We start from the raw sequence: 22,682 nt of genomic DNA, 5'->3' as shown, positions 1-22,682 counted from the left end.
ATCTTAATATAAAACACTAAGTTTCTAACATGCTTGGAATTTAATATGAAGATTTTACCCCTGAATTGAGCTCTGTAGTTTATACATTTTTACTTTAATATCCATCACTATTTTCTCTATTTTATTTTGTATAGTCAAACCCTAAATATTATCAGTTTAGTAGATCAGTATTTTTAAGAACATGTAGTTAGACACATAGGACAGTTTACTGAGATTATCATGTCATCATAATTTAAACATAAAAAGTTATTTAACCAATATGATGGAAATATGATAGTGGGTTCTAAAAGATAAATCTGAGATGAAAAAATTGGGAAACTAAGTAGACTATAAGAAAAAAGTACCAAGAAAAGATGATCATTAGTACTTGTTGCCAAGGAACAAAATCTAAACTAAATGATTATTCTAACAATGTGTACTAACAGAGAAAGGACAGGGTTTAAACTTATTATTTTTATACTAAAATGGATTTATATGCTTATATTAGTTTTGACCAGAAGAGTCTCAACTTTTTATTATACTGTGGTATCTATAACATGGAATTTTATTTGCCCTAAATCATTAAAGTCAATTAAATATTAGTTTCTTACCATTTCTATAAATTTTAAACTCATTCATAGATATTTAACACCAACTTGCAGTGTTAAAGAAGTATACAGCAACCGCCGGAACCTGAGAGAAACAGACCGGATAAACAGTTCTCTGCACCCAAATCCCGTGGGAGGGAGAGCTGAACCTTCAGAGAGGCAGACAAGCCTGGGAAACCAGAAGAGACTGCTCTCTGCACACACATCTCGGACGCCAGAGGAAAAAGCCAAAGACCATCTGGAACCCTGGTGCACTGAAGCTCCCGGAGGGGGCGGCACAGGTCTTCCTGGTTGCTGCCTCTGCAGAGAGCCCGTGGGCAGCACCCCATGAGCGAACTTGAGCCCCGGGACCATAGGTAAGACCAACTTTTCTGCTGCAAGAAAGCTGCCTGGTGAGCTTGGGACACACGGAAGCAGAATTCCTCTAGGACCGTGCACGTTCTGTGTTTACCGGAAGTCCCACACCCACGGATCCCGGCCCGCAGCAGCTCTCTGCCCCCAGACCCTGTGAGAGAGAGACCCAACCGCCTGGTCAGGTGGGCACTCCTGAGGCTGCAGAGCGGAAGAGACCACCAACACTGCTCACCCCTGCCCACATCCCTGGCCCAAGAGGAAACTGTATAAGGCCTCTGGGCTCCCGTGGGGGAGGGCCCAGGAGCGGCGGAACCCCTACCTGAGACACCACCGGAACCTGAAAGAAACAGACCGGATAAACAGTTCTCTGCACCCAAATCCCGTGGGAGGGAGAGCTGAACCTTCAGAGAGGCAGACAAGCCTGGGAAACCAGAAGAGACTGCTCTCTGCACACACATCTCGGACGCCAGAGGAAAAAGCCAAAGACCATCTGGAACCCTGGTGCACTGAAGCTCCCGGAGGGGGCGGCACAGGTCTTCCTGGTTGCTGCCTCTGCAGAGAGCCCGTGGGCAGCACCCCATGAGCGAACTTGAGCCCCGGGACCACAGGTAAGACCAACTTTTCTGCTGCAAGAAAGCTGCCTGGTGAGCTTGGGACACACGGAAGCAGAATTCCTCTAGGACCGTGCACGTTCTGTGTTTACCGGAAGTCCCACACCCACGGATCCCGGCCCGCAGCAGCTCTCTGCCCCCAGACCCTGTGAGAGAGAGACCCAACCGCCTGGTCAGGTGGGCACTCCTGAGGCTGCAGAGCGGAAGAGACCACCAACACTGCTCACCCCTGACCACATCCCTGGCCCAAGAGGAAACTGTATAAGGCCTCTGGGCTCCCGTGGGGGAGGGCCCAGGAGTGGCGGAACCCCTACCTGAGACACCACCGGAACCTAAAAGAAACAGACCGGATAAACAGTTCTCTGCACCCAAATCCCGTGGGAGGGAGAGCTAAACCTTCAGAGAGGCAGACAAGCCTGGGAAACCAGAAGAGACTGCTCCCTGCACACACATCTCAGACGCCAGAGGAAAAAGCCAAAGACCATCTGGAACCCTGGTGCACTGAAGCTCCCGGAGGGGGCGGCACAGGTCTTCTGGTTGCTGCCTCTGCAGAGAGCCCGTGGGCAGCACCCACGAGCGAACCTGAGCCTCAGGACCACAGGTAAGACCAAATTTTCTGCTGCAAGAAAGCTGCCTGGTGAACTCGAGACACAGGCCCACAGGAACAGCTGAAGACCTGTAGAGAGGAAAAAATACACGCCGGAAAGCAGAACACTCTGTCCCCATAACTGACTGAAAGAGAGGAAAACAGGTCTTCAGCACTCCTGACACACAGGCTTATAGGACAGTCTAGCCACTGTCAGAAATAGCAGAACAAAGTAACACTAAAAATAATCTGATGGCGAGAGGCAAGCGCAGGAACCCAAGCAACAGAAACCAAGACTACATGGCACCATCGGAGCCCAATTCTCTCATCAAAACAAACATGGAATATCCAAACACACCAGAAAAGCAAGATCTAGTTTCAAAATCATTTTTGATCATGATGCTGGAGGACTTCAAGAAAGACGTGAAGAACTCCCTTAGAGAAGAAGTAGAAGCCTACAGAGAGGAATCGCAAAAATGCCTGAAAGAATCGCAAAAATCCCTGAAAGAATTCCAGAAAAACATAAATAAACAAGTAGAAGACCATAGAGAGGAGACACAAAAATCCCTGAAAGAATTCCAGGAAAACATAAATAAACAAGTAGAATCCCATAGAGAGGAGACACAAAAATCCCTGAAAGAATTCCAGGAAAACACAATCAAACAGTTGAAGGAATTAAAAATGGAAATAGAAGCAATCAAGAAAGAACACATGGAAACAACCCTGGATATAGAAAACCAAAAGAAGAAACAAGGAGCTGTAGATACAAGCTTCACCAACAGAATACAAGAGATGGAAGAGAGAATCTCAGGAGCAGAAGATTCCATAGAAATCATTGACACAACTGTCAAAGATAATGTAAAGCGGAAAAAGCTACTGGTCCAAAACATACAGGAAATCCAGGACTCAATGAGAAGATCAAACCTAAGGATAATAGGTATAGAAGAGAGTGAAGACTCCCAGCTCAAAGGACCAGTAAATATCTTCAACAAAATCATAGAAGAAAACTTCCCTAACCTAAAAAAAGAGATACCCATAGACATACAAGAAGCCTACAGAACTCCAAATAGATTGGACCAGAAAAGAAACACCTCCTGTCATATAATTGTCAAAACACCAAACGCACAAAATAAAGAAAGAATATTAAAAGCAGTAAGGGAAAAAGGTCAAGTAACAAATGAAGGGAGACCTATCAGAATCACACAAGACTTCTCGCCAGAAACTATGAAGGCCAGAAGATCCTGGACTGATGTCATACAGACCCAAAGAGAACACAACTGCCAGCCCAGGTTACTGTATCCAGCAAAACTCTCAATTAACATTGATGGAGAAACCAAGATATTCCATGACAAAACCAAATTTACACAATATCTTTCTACAAATCCAGCACTACAAAGGATAATAAATGGTAAAGCCCAACATAAGGAGGCAAGCTATACCCTAGAAGAAGCAAGAAACTAATCGTCTTGGCAACAAAACAAAGAGAATGAAAGCACACAAACATAACCTCACATCCAAATATGAATATAAAGGGAAACAATAATCACTATTCCTTAATATCTCTCAATATCAATGGCCTCAACTCCCCAGTAAAAAGACATAGATTAACAAACTGGATACGCAATGAGGACCCTGCATTCTGCTGCCTACAGGAAACACCCCTCAGAGACAAAGACAGACACTACCTCAGAGTGAAACGCTGGAAAACAACTTTCCAAAAAAATGGTCAGAAGAAGCAAGCTGGAGTAGCCATTCTAATATCAAATAAAATCAATTTCCAACTAAAAGTCATCAAAAAAGATAAGGAAGGAAACTTCATATTCATCAAAGGAAAAATCCACCAAGATGAACTCTCAATCCTAAATATCTATGCCCCAAATACAAGGGCACCTACATACGTAAAAGAAACCTTACTAAAGCTCAAAACTCACATTGCACCTCACACAATAATAGTGGGAGATTTCAACACCCCACTCTCATCAATGGACAGATCATGGAAACAGAAATTAAACAGTGATGTAGACAGACTAAGAGAAGTCATGAGCCAAATGGACTTAACAGATATTTATAGAACATTCTATCCAAAAGCAAAAAGATATACCTTCTTCTCAGCTCCTCATGGTACTTTCTCCAAAATTGACCATATAATTGGTCAAAAAACGGGCCTCAACAGGTAGAGAAAGATAGAAATAATCCCATGCGTGCTATCGGACCACCACGGCCTAAAACTGGTCTTCAATAACAATAAGGGAAGAATGCCCACATATACGTGGAAATTGAACAATGCTCTACTCAATGATAACCTGGTCAAGGAAGAAATAAAGAAAGAAATTAAATCTTTTTAGAATTTAATGAAAATGAAGATACAACATACCCAAACTTATGGGACACAATGAAAGCTGTGCTAAGAGGAAAACTCATAGTGCTGAGTGCCTGGAGAAAGAAACAGGAAAGAGCATATGTCAGCAGCTTGACAGCACACCTAAAAGCTCTAGAACAAAAAGAAGCAAATGCACCCAGGAGGAGTAGAAGGCTGGAAATAATCAAACTCAGAGCTGAAATCAACCAAGTAGAAACAAAAAGGACCATAGAAAGAATCAACAGAACCAAAAGTTGGTTCTTTGAGAAAATCAACAAGATAGATAAACCCTTAGCCAGACTAACGAGAGGACACAGAGAGTGCGTCCAAATTAACAAAATCAGAAATGAAAAGGGAGACATAACTACAGATTCAGAGGAAATTCAAAAAATCATCAGATCTTACTATAAAAACCTATATTCAACAAAATTTGAAAATCTTCAGGAAATGGACAATTTCCTAGACAGATACCAGGTATCGAAGTTAAATCAGGAACAGATAAACCAGTTAAACAACCCCGTAACTCCTAAGGAAATAGAAGCAGTCATTAAAGGTCTCCCAACCAAAAAGAGCCCAGGTACAGACGGGTTTAGTGAAGAATTCTATCAAACCTTCATAGAAGACCTCATACCAATATTATCCAAACTATTCCACAAAATTGAAACAGATGGAGCACTACCGAACTCCTTCTACGAAGCCACAATTACTCTTATACCTAAACCACACAAAGACACAACAAAGAAAGAGAACTTCAGACCAATTTCCCTTATGAATATCGACGCAAAAATACTCAACAAAATTCTGGCAAACCGAATTCAAGAGCACATCAAAACAATCATCCACCATGATCAAGTAGGCTTCATCCCAGGCATGCAGGGATGGTTTAATATACGGAAAACCATCGACGTGATCCATTATATAAACAAACTGAAAGAACAGAACCACATGATCATTTCATTAGATGCTGAGAAAGCATTTGACAAAATTCAACACCCCTTCATGATAAAAGTCCTGGAAAGAATAGGAATTCAAGGCCCATACCTAAACATAGTAAAAGCCATATACAGCAAACCAGTTGCTAACATTAAACTAAATGGAGAGAAACTTGAAGCAATCCCACTAAAATCAGGGACTAGACAAGGCTGCCCACTCTCTCCCTACTTATTCAATAGAGTTCTTGAAGTTCTAGCCAGAGCAATCAGACAACAAAAGGAGATCAAGGGGATACAGATCGGAAAAGAAGAGGTCAAAATATCACTATTTGCAGATGACATGATAGTATATTTAAGTGATCCCAAAAGTTCCACCAGAGAATTACTAAAGCTGATAAACAACTTCAGCAAAGTGGCTGGGTATAAAATTAACTCAAATAAATCAGTTGCCTTCCTCTATACAAAAGAGAAACAAGCCGAGAAAGAAATTAGGGAAACGACACCCTTCATAATAGACCCAAATAATATAAAGTACCTCGGTGTGACTTTAACCAAGCAAGTAAAAGATCTGTACAATAAGAACTTCAAGACACTGAGGAAAGAAATTGAAGAAGACCTCAGAAGATGGAAAGATCTCCCATGCTCATGGATTGGCAGGATTAATATAGTAAAAATGGCCATTTTACCAAAAGCAATCTACAGATTCAATGCAATCCCCATCAAAATACCAATCCAATTCTTCAAAGAGTTAGACAGAACAATTTGCAAATTCATCTGGAATAACAAAAAACCCAGGATAGCTAAAGCTATCCTCAACAATAAAAGGACTTCAGGGGGAATCACTATCCCTGAACTCAAGCAGTATTACAGAGCAATAGTGATAAAAACTGCATGGTATTGGTACAGAGACAAACAGATAGACCAATGGAATAGAATTGAAGACCCAGAAATGAACCCACACACCTATGGTCACTTGATTTTTGACAAAGGAGCCAAAACCATCCAATGGAAAAAAGATAGCATTTTCAGCAAATTGTGCTGGTTCAACTGGAGGGCAACATGTAGAAGAATGCAGATCGATCCATGCTTATCACCCTGTACAAAGCTTAAGTCCAAGTGGATCAAGGACCTCCACATCAAACCAGACACACTCAAACTAATAGAAGAAAAACTAGGGAAGCATCTGGAACACACGGCACTGGAAAAAATTTCCTGAACAAAACACCAATGGCTTATGCTCTAAGATCAAGAATCGACAAATGGGATCTCATAAAACTGCAAAGCTTCTGTAAGGCAAAGGACACTGTGGTTAGGACAAAACGGCAACCAACAGATTGGGAAAAGATCTTTACCAATCCTACAACAGATAGAGGCCTTATATCCAAAATATACAAAGAACTCAAGAAGTTAGACCGCAGCGAAACAAATAACCCTATTAAAAAATGGGGTTCAGAGCTAAACAAAGAATTCACAGCTGAGGAATGCCGAATGGCTGAGAAACACCTAAAGAAATGTTCAACATCTTTAGTCATAAGGGAAATGCAAATCAAAACAACCCTGAGATTTCACTTCACACCAGTGAGAATGGCTAAGATCAAAAACTCAGGTGACAGCAGATGCTGGCGAGGATGTGGAGAAAGAGGAACACTCCTCCATTGTTGGTGGGATTGCAGACTGCTAAAACCATTCTGGAAATCAGTCTGGAGGTTCCTCAGAAAATTGGACATTGAACTGCCTGAGGATCCAGCTATACCTCTCTTGGGCATATACCCAAAAGATGCCTCAACATATAAAAGAGACACATGCTCCACTATGTTCATCGCAGCCTTATTTATAATAGCCAGAAACTGGAAAGAACCCAGATGCCCTCCAAGAGAGGAATGGATACAGAAAATGTGGTACATCTACACAATGGAATATTACTCAGCTATCAAAAACAACGAGTTTATGAAATTCATAGGCAAATGGTTGGAACTGGAAAATATCTTCCTGAGTGAGCTAACCCAATCACAGAAAGACATACATGGTATGCACTCATTGATAAGTGGCTATTAGCCCAAATGCTTGAATTACCCTAGATCCCTAGAACAAACGAAACTCAAAACGGATGATCAAAATGTGAATGCTTCACTCCTTCTTTAAATGAGGAAAAAGAATACCCTTGGCAGGGAAGGGAGAGGCAAAGATTAAAACAGAGACTGAAGGAACACCCATTCAGAGCCTGCCCCACATGTGGCCCATACATATACAGCCACCCAATTAGACAAGATGGATGAAGCAAAGAAGTGCAGACCGACAGGAGCCGGATGTAGATCTCTCCTGAGAGACACAGCCAGAATACAGCAAATACAGAGGCGAATGCCAGCAGCAAACCAGTGAACTGAGAATAGGTCCCCTATTGAAGGAATCAGAGAAAGAACTGGAAGAGCTTGAAGGGGCTCGAGACCCCAAAAGTACAACAATGCCAAGCAATCAGAGCTTCCAGGGACTAAGCCACTACCTAAAGACTATACATGGACTGACCCTGGACTCTGACCCCATAGGTAGCAATGAATATCCTAGTAAGAGCACCAGTGGAAGGGGAAGCCCTGGGTCCTGCTAAGACTGAACCCCCAGTGAACTAGTCTATGGGGGGAGGGCAGCAATGGGGGGGAGGGTTGGGAGGGGAACACCCATAAGGAAGGGGAGGTGAGAGGGGGATGTTTGCCAGGATACCGGGAAAGGGAATAACACTCGAAATGTATATAAGATATACTCAAGTTAATAAAAAAAAAAAAAGAAAAGAAAAAAAAAATTCTGGCAAACCGAATTCAAGAGCACATCAAAACAATCATCCACCATGATCAAGTAGGCTTCATCCCAGGCATGCAGGGATGGATTAATATACGGAAAACCATCAAAGGGATCCATTATATAAACAAACTGAAAGAACAGAACCACATGATCATTTCATTAGATGCTGAGAAAGCATTTGACAAAATTCAACACCCCTTCATGATAAAAGTCCTGGAAAGAATAGGAATTCAAGGCCCATGCCTAAACATAGTAAAAGCCATATACAGCAAACCAGTTGCTAACATTAAACTAAATGGAGAGAAACTTGAAGCAATCCCACTAAAATCAGGGACTAGACAAGGCTGCCGACTCTCTCCCTACTTATTCAATATAGTTCTTAAAGTTCTAGCCAGAGCAGTCAGACAACAAAAGGAGATCAAGGGGATACAGATCGGAAAAGAAGAGGTCAAAATATCACTATTTGCAGATGACATGATAGTATATTTAAGTGATCCCAAAAGTTCCACCAGAGAACTACTAAAGCTGATAAACAACTTCAGCAAAGTGGCTGGGTATAAAATTAACTCAAATAAATCAGTTGCCTTCCTCTATACAAAAGAGAAACAAGCCGAGAAAGAATTTAGGGAAACGACACCCTTCATAATAGACCCAAATAATACAAAGTACCTCGGTGTGACTTTAACCAAGCAAGTAAAATATCTGTACAATAAGAACTTCAAGACACTGAGGAAAGAAATTGAAGAAGACCTCAGAAGATGGAAAGATCTCCCATGCTCATGGATTGGCAGGATTAATATAGTAAAAATGGCCATTTTACCAAAAGCAATCTACAGATTCAACGCAATCCCCATCAAAATACCAATCCAATTCTTCAAAGAGTTAGACAGAACAGTTTGCAAATTCATCTGGAATAACAAAAAACCCAGGATATCTAAAGCTATCCTCAACAATAAACGGACTTCAGGGGGAATCACTATCCCTGAACTCAAGCAGTATTACAGAGCAATAGTGATAAAAACTGCATGGTATTGGTACAGAGACAGACAGATAGACCAATGGAATATAATTGAAGACCCAGAAATGAACCCACACACCTATGGTCACTTGATTTTTGACAAAGGAGCCAAAACCATCCAATGGAAAAAAGATAGCATTTTCAGCAAAAGGTGCTCGTTGAACTGGAGGGCAACATGTAGAAGAATGCAGATTGATCCATCCTTACCACCCTGTACAAAGCTTAAGTCCAAGTGGATCGAGGACCTCCCCATCAAACCAGACACACTCAGACTAATAGAAGAAAAACTAGGGAAGCATCTGGAACACATGGGCACTGGAAAAAATTTCCTGAACTAAACACCAATGGCTTATGCTCTAAGATCAAGAATCGACAAATGGGATCTCATAAAACTGCAAAGCTTCTGTAAGGCAAAGGACACTGTGGTTAGGACAAAACGGCAACCAACAGATTGGGAAAAGATCTTTACCAATCCTACAACAGATAGAGGCCTTATATCCTAAATATACAAAGAACTCAAGAAGTTAGACCGCAGCGAAACAAATAACCCTATTAAAAAATGGGGTTCAGAGCTAAACAAAGAATTCACAGCTGAGGAATGCCGAATGGCTGAGAAACACCTAAAGAAATGTTCAACATCTTTAGTCATAAGGGAAATGCAAATCCAAACAACCCTGAGATTTCACCTCACACCAGTGAGAATGGCTAAGATCAAAAACTCAGGTGACAGCAGATGCTGGCGAGGATGTGGAGAAAGAGGAACACTCCTCCATTGTTGGTGGGATTGCAGACTGCTAAAACCATTCTGGAAATCAGTCTGGAGGTTCCTCAGAAAATTGGACATTGAACTGCCTGAGGATCCAGCTATACCTCTCTTGGGCATATACCCAAAAGATGCCTCAACATATAAAGAGACACGTGCTCCACTATGTTCATCACAGCCTTATTTATAATAGCCAGAAACTGGAAAGAACCCAGATGCCCTCCAAGAGAGGAATGGATACAGAAAATGTGGTACATCTACACAATGGAATATTACTCAGCTATCAAAAACAACGAGTTTATGAAATTCGTAGGCAAATGGTTGGAACTGGAAAATATCATCCTGAGTGAGCTTACCCAATCACAGAAAGACATACATGGTATGCACTCATTGATAAGTGGCTATTAGCCCAAATGCTTGAACTACCCTAGATCCCTAGAACAAACGAAACTCAAGACGGATGATCAAAATGTGAATGCTTCACTCCTTCTTTAAATGAGGAAAAAGAATACCCTTGGCAGGGAAGGGAGAGGCAAAGACTAAAACAGAGACTGAAGGAACACCCATTCAGAGCCTGCCCCACATGTGGCCCATACATATACAGCCACCCAATTAGACAAGATGGATGAAGCAAAGAAGTGCAGACCGACAGGAGCCGGATATAGATCGCTCCCGAGAGACACAGCCAGAATATAGCAAATACAGAGGCGAATGCCAGCAGCAAACCACTGAACTGAGAATAGGTCCCCAGTTGAAGGAATCAGAGAAAGAACTGGAAGAGCTTGAAGGGGCTTGAGACCCCATATGTACAACAATGCCAAGCAACCAGAGCTTCCAGGGCCTAAGCCACTACCTAAATACTATACATGGACTGACCCTGGACTCTGACCCCATAGATAGCAATGAATATCCTAGTAAGAGCACCAGTGGAAGGGGAAGCCCTGGGTCCTGCTAAGACTGAACCCCCAGTGAACTAGACTATGGGGGGAGGGCGGCAATGGGGGGAGGGTTGGGAGGGGAACACCCATAAGGAAGGGGAGGGGGGAGGGGGATGTTTGCCCGGAAACCGGGAAAGGGAATAACACTTGAAATGTATATAAGAAATACTCAAGTTAATAAAAAAAAAAAAAGAAGTATACAGCAAGGGTAGAGCTTATTATTACTGTCATTAAGATCAATAGTGTAATATAAACTTCCTTATCATAAAAATTATAATCTAACATTCCAATAAATACTAAACTCAAAATACTATATACAGCAATAAAAAGACGTTTTCAATCATAATATTCCTAGAATTAATATTTACTGATATTTTTATCTATTTTTATTGATGACACAAATGTTTATACTTTCTAGATTATATTAAATAAAATACCCATTCTATATAAATGCATACATAATTATTTCTGAATAATGAAAATAATGTTTTCTTGAATAAGCATAAAAGTTGCCTTAAGTATTTAATACCTTATAATTTCTAATTCATTCAGACAAGTGCAGGTAAAGCTAAATTTTTACAATTGTCTTGAAACAAAATTTAAACTAGATCAAAAATGTCCTCAACTATATGACACGTTTCTTTTAATATATGTTTTACATGTTTTATTTAATGAGCAGGTGGCAGTCACAGAACAATATAGAGTTTTGGTTCTGTCCTACTATCATGTAGGTATGTAACTTTCAGGGATCAAATTCAGGCTATTAGGCTAGGTCACAAGCAAATTTATCAACTGAATCATGTCACTTACCTCATGACATGTTTTTTTGTCATCCGAATCTACGTCTTCTCTTATATCTTCCTTTTATATATGTATATTTCTGTTTATTGAAAAAGACATATAGTTTATATTTCATCATTACGATTTGAATGGAAATTTTTAAAATCAAAGAGACAAAAATCTAAGTGTCTATTTTTCTTCTAACATCTTGATTAATTGATTGGTTTATTGATTGATTCTTTGCCATGCCATATATTTCTATATGTATGTTTCTGTTTATTGAAAAAGACATATTCTGTATATTTCAACATCACGATTTGAATGGCAATTTTTAAAATCAAATAAAAGAGACTAAAATCTAAGTATCTATCTTCTTACATCTCAATAATTAATTGGTTTATTGATTGATTCTTTGTCAAGGCCATATATTTATTCAGTACTCTGATCACACTCACAATTCTTCTTTGTTCTTATTTCACAGTCAAATGAAAACTTTCCTCTTTCCAACAAAACTTCCTGTCTAGCTTAATGTCATTTTGCCTATTTATGATTTTGTATTGTGTATCATGGGGTTTGTTTAAGGTACTCATCTGTAGCTGTCTACTGGATCCTGGGTGCCTCTTTATTTTCCAAACCATTGATAAGATAATCCTCTCTTCCCTAGCAACCATCACCTTCTAAAGGCTCCCTGGGGAATAGTGGGGCTTCCACTACTTTCTCATTTATGATTGAATTTTGACATGATGAATCCTGTACACAGCCTTTAAAAACAACCATAGATGCTTTGAGTGTCTGAGTGCAAATATTTTTTTTTTATTTTATCTTTTTAAGATTTATTTTTATTTACATTTTAAATGTTACCACATTTCCCAGTTTCCCTTTCATAAACCCGCTATCTTTATCTCTTCTTCTATGAGTGTGCTCCCTCACCCATCCACCTACACTCTCCCATGTCCCTGCCCTGATATTCCCCTTAACTGGGGCATCAAGCCTTGACAGGATCAGGGGCCTCTCCTCCCACTGATGTCCAATAAGGCCATCATCTGTTACATATGTGGATGGAGCCATAGGTTCATCCCTGTATTCTCTTGGGATGGTGGTTTAGTTCCTGGTAGCTCTCAGGGGGTCTCTTTAATTGATACTATATTCTTCTTATGGGGTTGCCAAGCTCTTCAGCTACTTCAGTCATTGGGGAGCCCTTTCTCAGTTCAATGGTTGGCTGCAAACATCTGCCTCTGTATTTGTAAGGCTCTGGCAGAGTCTCTCAGCAGACAGGTATATCAGGCTCCTGTCAGCATGCACTTCTAGGCATCCACAATATTGTCTGGGTTTGGTGGCTGTATATGAGATGCATCCCGATGTAGTGCACAACTTGTACCATCGTAGATAGGAGCAGATCATGATCTTCTTCCTTATCATATGATATTATATTCTTTCAGATTCCTCCCCTGTGGGAGGACCTGCTCCCTAAAAGGGGGATTACATGGATATTTCATTTAGGCCACAGTTCTCTCAGCACCCTAACAAGCCATGAATTTCTATATTAAACACTGTTGCAAAGAGAAGCTTTGTTGAATAATGCTGAAGGAAACAATTGTTTATGGATATCTACAATATGTTCAAAAGGCAGTTTGATTGCTTTTCCCTTTACCAATATAAAATCAGTATTTTGCCTTTAGAATCTAGGACTTTCTGTGCCATGGTTATCTGACCAGATTCCTAGTACCAGGTATTAACTTCTTTTGTGTATAAGATTGAATATCTGTCAGGAATATATTGATAATCACATAATGGCATGCCACTGTTGAACAAAGGCAAATCTCTTTCACAACTCAATATAGTGTTATGAAGGACATATCAAAAGTTGATTTTTCTCTGTCTGCAAACGTCATAAACCTTTCAGTGTTACAGAAGCTTTTCAGCAAGAAATGTCCATTTCAGTTCTAATGTGATTTATTTAGGGTGTGTGTTCAATGTTTGTGATATATTTAGCAACAGGCTTTTATTGCCTACTTATAAATGGAAATAAAAGAAATATCAGTAAACTATATTGTTTTAAAAGCTTCTAGGAACTTCTTTGCAACCAACTCATAGGGGATATGTTCCTTATTTAGAATTAAAAACCCATAAATTGAAATGTAAAGAACAACACTTTTTAAGTTTGAAACTGTCTTTTTCATACAAAGAATAAGACCTGGAAAATGGTGACTATTAAGTCTATAATGATGAATAAATATTATCGCAAACTATGATGAAAAATTGAATATCGTAAGGTGGAAACTACATGTAAATTCAATTTAAATAATCTTATGACATTTATGTGTTGATAGCAAAGATTTAGGTAAGTAAAACTCTAGAGGAATTTTAATCCAGCAACATGTTTACTCTGGCAAGGAATCATATCCAAAGATATGTGTGTTCCTGCTGGAATGTAGACATGGCATACAACTTTAATTCTTCTGAATAGAATATAGACACTCCCTTTATTCCCAAATGATGTAGGTAAAATTAGTTTGTAGAATGAAGCAGCTGTGTTTGAAAGTGACATCTAGTTAGGGGCAAACAAAGTGATGAATCAAAGAAAGAAAGGAAAGAAATAGTCAGAGATAGGATATACCCAACTCTCATGAGAAAAACCACAAGAAAGAGAGGCAACTTAAAAAAGCAACAGAGGAAAAGAAGATCATTCAGTGCCACTGAGTTCAGTTAATTGAAGAGCAATTCAGTTGAATGAGTTCAGTTCAGTGCCCTGAAATCAGTGCAGTTCAGAGACATTTTTGCAAAGAAGAGAAACTCTGCAAGAAGCTTGTTTGAATCAGTCAGCTTGGAGAAAAGTTTGAGTCAGAACATTTAACTTAAACCAGCCAGCCAGAGCTCAAAAAATGCTTTTAAGGGTGAGCTTATTCAATAGTAAGTCTCCTAGAGGACAATTACTTCAGATAAAAAAAGTTACTTTACATAAAACTATAGATTTATTATGTGCTTCACAAATATATAGCATCTACATTATAGACAAGTAAATACTTTAAAATATATTTGAGCTTGTTAGTAAAACAATAGTCCTAATAAGGTACAATACTCATAGTATATAAGATTTAGACATGGGAGAGTGTCGTCATCTATGTAAAAAAATATGAATGCAAAGATCTTAGATTCAAGGAGCACAAGAATAAAACTCAGTAAATTGTCTTGATTTCATAAAGAAGGTTAGTGGAATGTTCTTCATTAATGCTGTTGCAAAAACAGAGATTATGAAGTCAAATGGTTAGTATTTCAATAGCTCTGTAACAGAATGGGAAAGTGCTCAGGTGTAGTGGCAAATATTAAGTAAAGGAAGCAGGACACCATGTGCCATGCCATGCTACTTGCTGCTATTCTCTCATCTCCATGGTGTCTCTGCCTCCATTGCTAGCATCATCAGTGGCTGTCTGCTCTCTGCTGTGGACTCTGCTCACATTCCCAGCATCTGCTCCCTGTGGTTATTGGCACAATTCGCACCATCCTGTTAAAATCAAAACTCTAAAAGCTTATAGTTTATCAATCAGATTTATATCAATAAATTTTCACTCCACAAAACATCCACACAATAAACTCAGAGCCAATTAATAGTGATATAAACTTCCTACCTAGATAAGATAAATTATCATATAATAATCCATCTCTTTTAAGATATTCATTACCTATCTGTGGTAAATTAAATCCAAACGGAGGTGGGCCATTCTCATCCTCCTTCATCTCCTCATCTCTTTTTATTCTTCTTCTATCTCTCCTGCCTCTCAAAAATTTTGTCCCTGCCTTACTCTTTCACTTCTCAACCACAGGCCTTGCCTTATCTTGTGCCAGCCCTAAACTGCATGTAGTCATCAATCCGTATTTCACCCTTTCTGTCTAATTAAAAGAAGAACTTTTCTCTCAGATGTAAGCTGAGCATAACTATTACCATTCTGTAACTTAAAATGTATAAAATATACCTAACACCCACTCCATCATTTTTGTCAATTAAATAAAACACTCCATCCTAACTTAAGAAAGGCTTAAAATCTGTGTTATGTCGTGACTATCTTCTATACTATCTCAAATCTTTCTAATTAAGTATATATTCTCAATGTTAAATAGCCTGAGTAGGCTATGAGACTATAGTCTTCAACCCCATCAGAAGTCTGAGAATGGCCAACAGTATCTAAAAATATAGAAAGCCTAGCACAGCTCAAGAACTGAGACAAGTTTTAGAGACACTTGCCTACCTATACAATCCACTGTTAGTAACCCTTAAGAACAGCTGTTTTCAACCTTTTGGCCCAATATCATCTGACAGACCTTTGTAGCAGAGAATTTTCAAAGACTGATTATTCTGACTTGACAGAGACTATCAATCAACTATTGTATGTAGTGTATTCTTTTCTGGACAATATTTTGTCTGTAGATGAAATAGTCAGTGTCTATCCAATGGCTACCTAGACACAGTATATTACCTCACCTGAAGGTAGAGAAGCTCAATTTCTTCTCTGAATTCACAAAAGGGGAGCTGCAAGGAGTAGATATGTCTCAACAACAAAAGAATAAATATAATTTAAAGACTCATTTTGTGGATTTCTGACATTTTGGAAAACCATCTATCTATGTAAAGTTATCTGACTAATGTCCATTAACTACTCTTAGTTATTTCTAATAAATTATCTTGAAAACAACTTAATAGTAGAGTCAAAGTCATGAATTTTCCATCTTGCCCTTAACTCATGTGCTTAATCATCTCAGATCAGTTTATAATAAGAGTTATAGGACTGGATCGAAAGCTTGTATTCTTAAATGAGTTGTATAGGCACAATGTCTATATGAGAATAACAATGTCAATCTTAAGTATTTATCAATAAGGAATTCATATCAATGAAAACTTTAAACTTGTATCAAATAAATTCTATACCACTGTAAGAGATTTTAACCTTAATTTAGTAACAAATATAAGGATTTCTATAAAATCAGATTATCATTGCACAATCAATTCTAGCTAATTTCCCCCTATTAAATTATAATTATTTCTAAGTTCCCCAGGAAGGCAACCTCAGAACAACCACCCTTACCTCTCCCATCCCCATGTCCAGGACATTGGGTTCATGACTCTTAATTACTTCTTCAGTCTGAATATGGCTGTTGAGATATTTTGAAGGGAGTGTTGGAAAATGGGGGAGTCTTTGTCCTTAAGAAGGGTACCAAATGATTATTGTAGTCTCTGATGTTTTTCCTTACTGGATCCAGCTGAAAGTTCCTGAGATCAGGAGTACAAACAGGTCCAGCAAGTCTGATGATGACATTCACCAAAGCTGTACATTCTGTAATATATAAATCTTAAAACAAAATTTTAGTATTATCAAGGTATCTATATGGATTATATCAGTCTGTGTAGGCTGTATAGACTGCTTAGGATGAAATTCTTTCCTTTTTTTTTTCTTGAATCTAGTTCTTCTGGGAGTCTCCCTCTGATCCATATAGCTCTGGAAGATATCCAGCACCTAATCACCTTTTCTAAAAATGAAAAGACAAAACCTTTCCCCCAGATCACCATATCTTTCAGTAGGAAACAAGGAAAGCTGGTATCTTGTTTTCACTCCAGGAAAAAAAATATTATCACAAAACCCCAAATCACACTTACTTTAAAAATAAAAACTATCTAAAGCAAATGAACTAAACTGAAACATTTCATGAGACTATTTTTAGTACTTTTTAAATATGTCATGCCAGGATATAAGCCCAAATTTCCCATGGAGCCCACATTCAAAGAATAGGAGTTATCCTGCAGACTTTAATATACCATCTTTAAAGTATACTTCCACTAATACCTGCCTATAGGAAGTAGGCAGCTTTTATCTATTGTGCTCTCTGCTGGGAGCCATAGCATTTTTCCCTGTACTAGTTGTGAACTCTGGACTGAATAACACATGACTTGGGCAAAATCTGTATTCTCTCCTTCCAACTATAAAATTAATTTAATCACACTTCAATTAATACCTGTTAATAAGAAGAAGACAGCTTGTTAAACTAGGATTCTAACCCAAAATTCTGTGGAGTCCACATTAGAAAGGATATGAGTATCCTGTAAAACTTATTTGAGTATTATATGTTTATATATTTTTGTTAAGCTCTCTACATGGAACTTCAGGCCACCACTCACTAGGAAATTCTATAATATACATCTGTTATGCATTCTGCCTGGTGTTACAGACGCTTTTATTTTTAATCTTACTTCTGAATTGTGGGTGAAATTCCCCCCCACCCCATGATACAGACAAACTCTATATATAAATCTATCCTAAAAGCAAACAATCCAGTCTTTGATTTAAGGCAAACTCTTGGTTCATTGACTCAGAGTAGCCTGTTTTGTTTTGTTTTGTTTTGTTTTGTTTTGCTTTGTTTTGTTTTTACAGCAGGGGCCCTAGTGTCTGTGAGCAAAGGCTGCCCCTGTGTTTCTTTGTTTCAAGGTTACCATAGTTGAGTCCATGTGACTCATTTCAGTGCCACCCATCTCTCACTTAGAAAATAAAACTCCAAGTCTCTGGCTAATAATCTTAAAATTTTCAGTGACTCCTTTTTCTCACTTAGAACGCAAAACTCTAACTTTTAGGCTAGTTGGCTCTTAGACCCAGAGCAGCCTGTTTCTTTTCACAGCAGGGGACCTAGAGTCTGTGAGCAAAGACTCCTATTGTGCTTCTTAGATTCAAGGTCCACCAGCTTGAGTCTATGTGACTCTCTCACTTAGAAAATAAAACTCTAATTCTCAGGCTGATAATCTTATTTTATTTATTTACTTTCTTTTTGGTGGATTCTTGCCCCCTTTGGGCACCACCTGTAGAGATAAATAGTAAATAAAGGAAGCAGGACACTATGCACCATGATGCCCTACCTCCTGCTGCTCTCTCCTTACTGCAATCTCTCAGCCTCCTGGCTAGCCCCATCAGTAGCTGTCTGTCTTGGGGCTTTCTGCTGCAGTCTGTGCTCACATTCCCAGCACCAGCCCCTGTGGTTATTGTCACAATTTTCAGTATCTTATTAAAAATCAAAACTCTAGAAGATTGTAATTTATCAATCAAATTTATATCAGTAACTTCTCACTCCACAAAACATCCACACAATAAAATCAGAGCCAGTTACTATTGATATAAACTTCCCACCTGGATAAGACAAATTATTGTACAATGATCCATCCCTTCTAAGATATTCACAGCTACCTGTGGCTAATTAAATCCACACAGGGGTGGGTCATCCTTCTCCTCCTCCATCTTCCTTATCTTTTCCTTCTCCTATTTCTCTGCCCTCTCAAAAACTCTGTTCCCACCTTATTTTTTCACTGCCCAATCATATGCTTTGCCTTATCTTGTGCGAGACCTCACCTGGATATAGACATCAATCCACACTCAGGAGTAAGTAGAGTGAAACTTGATAAGGATTCTCTAACACTACAACAAAGGTAATGATAGTCATCATTGGTGTGCTAATAGTGAGAAATTGGAATTAAAAAATGCAATGTTTACAGTTCTAAAAATGACTGGAAAGCTACAATTGAAGTATTTTTCTATCATGTAGAACTAAAAAAAATCAGGGAAAATAGTGTACAAAAAAGGTAAGCAATCTCCAAAACATTAAAAAAGGTTAATCTACTTTAAGCCAACATTTGCTTGTGAGTGTGTGTGTGTGTGTGTGTGTGTGTGTGTAAATGAGAATTTCTGTAACTTGTTTTATTTTTTAATTTCTGATGTTTAAATTACGGGCCTTTATGTATTCAATGATTTTATTTACATTTATTTTGACTATTATATAAAAATAAACCTGTTTATTTTAATTTAAAAATATTTTGACACTGGCATTATTACTCTTGGCAAGATGGAGTAACATTTAAATGAGTTAAAGTACCAATCTCTATGAGCATGAACATTTTCTTTATGAAGAAACTTTCTGAATATTTTCCTAGATATATTTGATGTGTATACAGGTCTATAATAACCTAAAATCACTCAGATTTCAACAGTGTCTTATTTAGTCCCAAATACCGTTTACTAGCCATTCACTGGTCCCTCTTGGTATCCCTATTTGCTAATACCGTATCCCCAAAACAATTATTATACTTGTAATTTCAATATTTTTAAACATCATTACTTTTCATCAAAACAGCAGTAAACCACATCGTTGCCTGTTGTGGAGAATCTGGAGTACACAATATGTTGTTTGAAAGCCTTATGTAATTTTTAAAAGAAATAAGCCTTAAGGACTGTAAACTCATATATATCAACTTTTTTCATATTATTGCTGTTGAAAAAGTCAATCATAGAGACAGCTATATTATTTTCTAGGATGAAAAGGAAACTATCGATTTGCCCATAATATTTGTGATGTTAAAATAGGAAGGGACTCTCCAAATAAATTATAAATATCCCTACATGTGTTTCTGTTTTTCTTCAATACTTGCTCTAGTTAACTTTATTAAAATATTAAATAGCAGCCTAAAATAATACATCTACATCCAAGCTGATATGACATGATTCTTATTATTTATGCATCATTTTTATTTACAAAATGGCATAAGAACGTAAATTTTAACACAAGTTTTTATAGTTTTTTCTGTTCATTTCAGTCCTCTGAATTATGCCAAGATTTTTTTAAAGTGTATGTCATTTAAAATCTTTAATGCTTTTTTCTCTTATTCTCATTTAACTTTGGAATAGTTGTGGTCAGGAGATTAATAATTCTAAGGAATGATATTCATTATGTAGTTTGAGGGTCACTACTCTTTTTGATCCTGTCTCCCCTGATCACATATAATATCACCATGCCAGGTTTTTTTTCCAGCACTGCGGTCTAAAGATTTGTATTAAAAACTACTAAATATGCTTTATTCTCTGTTGTTTGTTTAATGGTTTGTTTCTAAATTTAGTTTCTGTGGAAATAAATAAAATTCGACTTTTGCTGTTTTACTTTTGTTAAGTAAAGCCACCAAAAATGGTTGTTATGAATTCTGCTAGAAACTTGAGAAAGTTCTGTCTTTTTTAAATTGGATATTTTTATATTTACATTTCTAATGTTATCCCCGTTCCCAGTTTCCCATTGTCCTTAAAAGCCCTATCCGACCCCCTCTCCCTCTGCTTCTATGAGGGTGTTCACCCACCCACCCCCTTCCCGCTTCCCTGCACTGACATTCCGTTACACTGGGGCATCAAGCCGGAAGGACCAAGCGCTACTCCTCCTATTGGTGCCCAACAAAGCTATCCCCTGCTACATATGCCACTGGAGCATGGTCTGTCCATGTGTACTCTTTGAGTGGTGGTTTAGACCCTGGAACTCTGGTTGGTTGGTATTGTTCTTCTTATGGGTTGCAAATCCCTTCAGCTCCTTCAATCCTTTCTCTAACTCCTCCACTGGGGACCCTGTTCTCAGTTCAATGGTTGGCTGCGAGCATCCACCTATGTATTTCTCATGCTCTAGCAGAGCATATCAAGAGACAGCTATATCAATCTTGGCATCAGCAATATTGTCTGGGTTTGGTGCCTGTATGTATTTGGGCTGGATCCCCAGTTGGGGCAGTTTCTGGATGAACTTTCCTTCAAGTATCTGCTCCAAACTTTGTCTTTGTATTTCCTCCAATGAATATTTTTATTCCCCCTTCTAAGAAGCAAGTTCTACATAAAAGTTTTCCTTAAATCTTCTACTCAGGCTATCTCAATTTACATAAGAAGAATGCCATTTAATTTAGTTTGTCATTTCATGTAAGAAAAGAAAGCTAGTATTAGACAATTAGTCCTACTGGATATGTGTAATTTAAATATGCTACAATTCTCTAGCATACCAAAATAATGGAGTTTTTAAAATCATAACTGGATTATGCTAAGTTATGTTCTCAGTTCCTGAAATAACTGCAATAGGAACAGATTTATGTACTGCCATTTTCTCTTTCATTATCATCTTTGCCATGAGGATGAGGTGGTAGAATTTTAATGTCTCATACATTCTGTCACTTATAAGTTTCTACTATATAGCTTTGACCTTTTCAGTGTTCTCTAATTTGATTGGCTACTTATTGCCTTTTACCTTTTGCTTTCTGTCCCACTACCCTGTAGGGAAGATATAGAATGGACAGAAAATTAACGCACAGAATATTGAAAAGGTCAAAACACTACAATATGTTAACTCTACTCAGAACATATCACTAATCAGCTTTTGCAGTTGTTTCAAAAAGACAAGGAAATATATGGTCACAATAAAAATAAAGGGAGAAAGACACAAAAGCAAAAATTAAAACAAAACAAACTGCACAATGAAGTCAACAAATTACCGAAAGTTCTATTAGAAAATACTAAAGTTATTGTTGAATTTAAGTGAAAGCACATTACAAAATGAAGAAAAAAAAACCAAATAGGTTTTTGAGAACTTAGTCTACTTCTGTGGAAGCTGCTCAAGCACTTGTGCGTTGATACCTCCCCAAGCATATTCACATAATTTTTTTACAACCCCCTGGATATATGATCTTGATAATATGAAGGATGATTTAACCTCTATCACTGCACCTGACTACTGTGGCTATGTACTATTTATTAAATATCCTTGTTTCCTTTCTGTTGCTATGATAATACACTCTTACAAAAGGAACATAGGAGAAAAAGTGGGTCCATTTGGATTACAACCCCATGTTAGAGTCCATCATGTGGGAAAGTAACATTGCAAATATTTAAACCATAATATCCAAACTCAAGGGAACAGAGAAAAAATACATCTATGTTTCCCTAATGTTGATACTTTTAGGCTTTCTCTGTTCTGTAAAGTTAAGTAGACACTACTGAAATAATGGTGATACCCAAATTTGGACTCAGTCTACCTTAACTGGTTACCAATCAAGAATATTTGCCATGGACCATATTGAGAAAGAAAATTTGTCATAGAAACCATTTTCAGGTGATTCTAGTTTATGATAAGTTGACTTT

Source organism: Rattus norvegicus, chromosome 2, assembly GCF_021556685.1.
Source record: "Rattus norvegicus strain SHRSP/BbbUtx chromosome 2, alternate assembly SHRSP_T2T, whole genome shotgun sequence".
Classification (NCBI taxonomy): domain Eukaryota; kingdom Metazoa; phylum Chordata; class Mammalia; order Rodentia; family Muridae; genus Rattus; species Rattus norvegicus.
The sequence above is the reverse complement of the archived record's forward strand: the minus strand, read 5'-3'. Positions refer to the sequence as shown.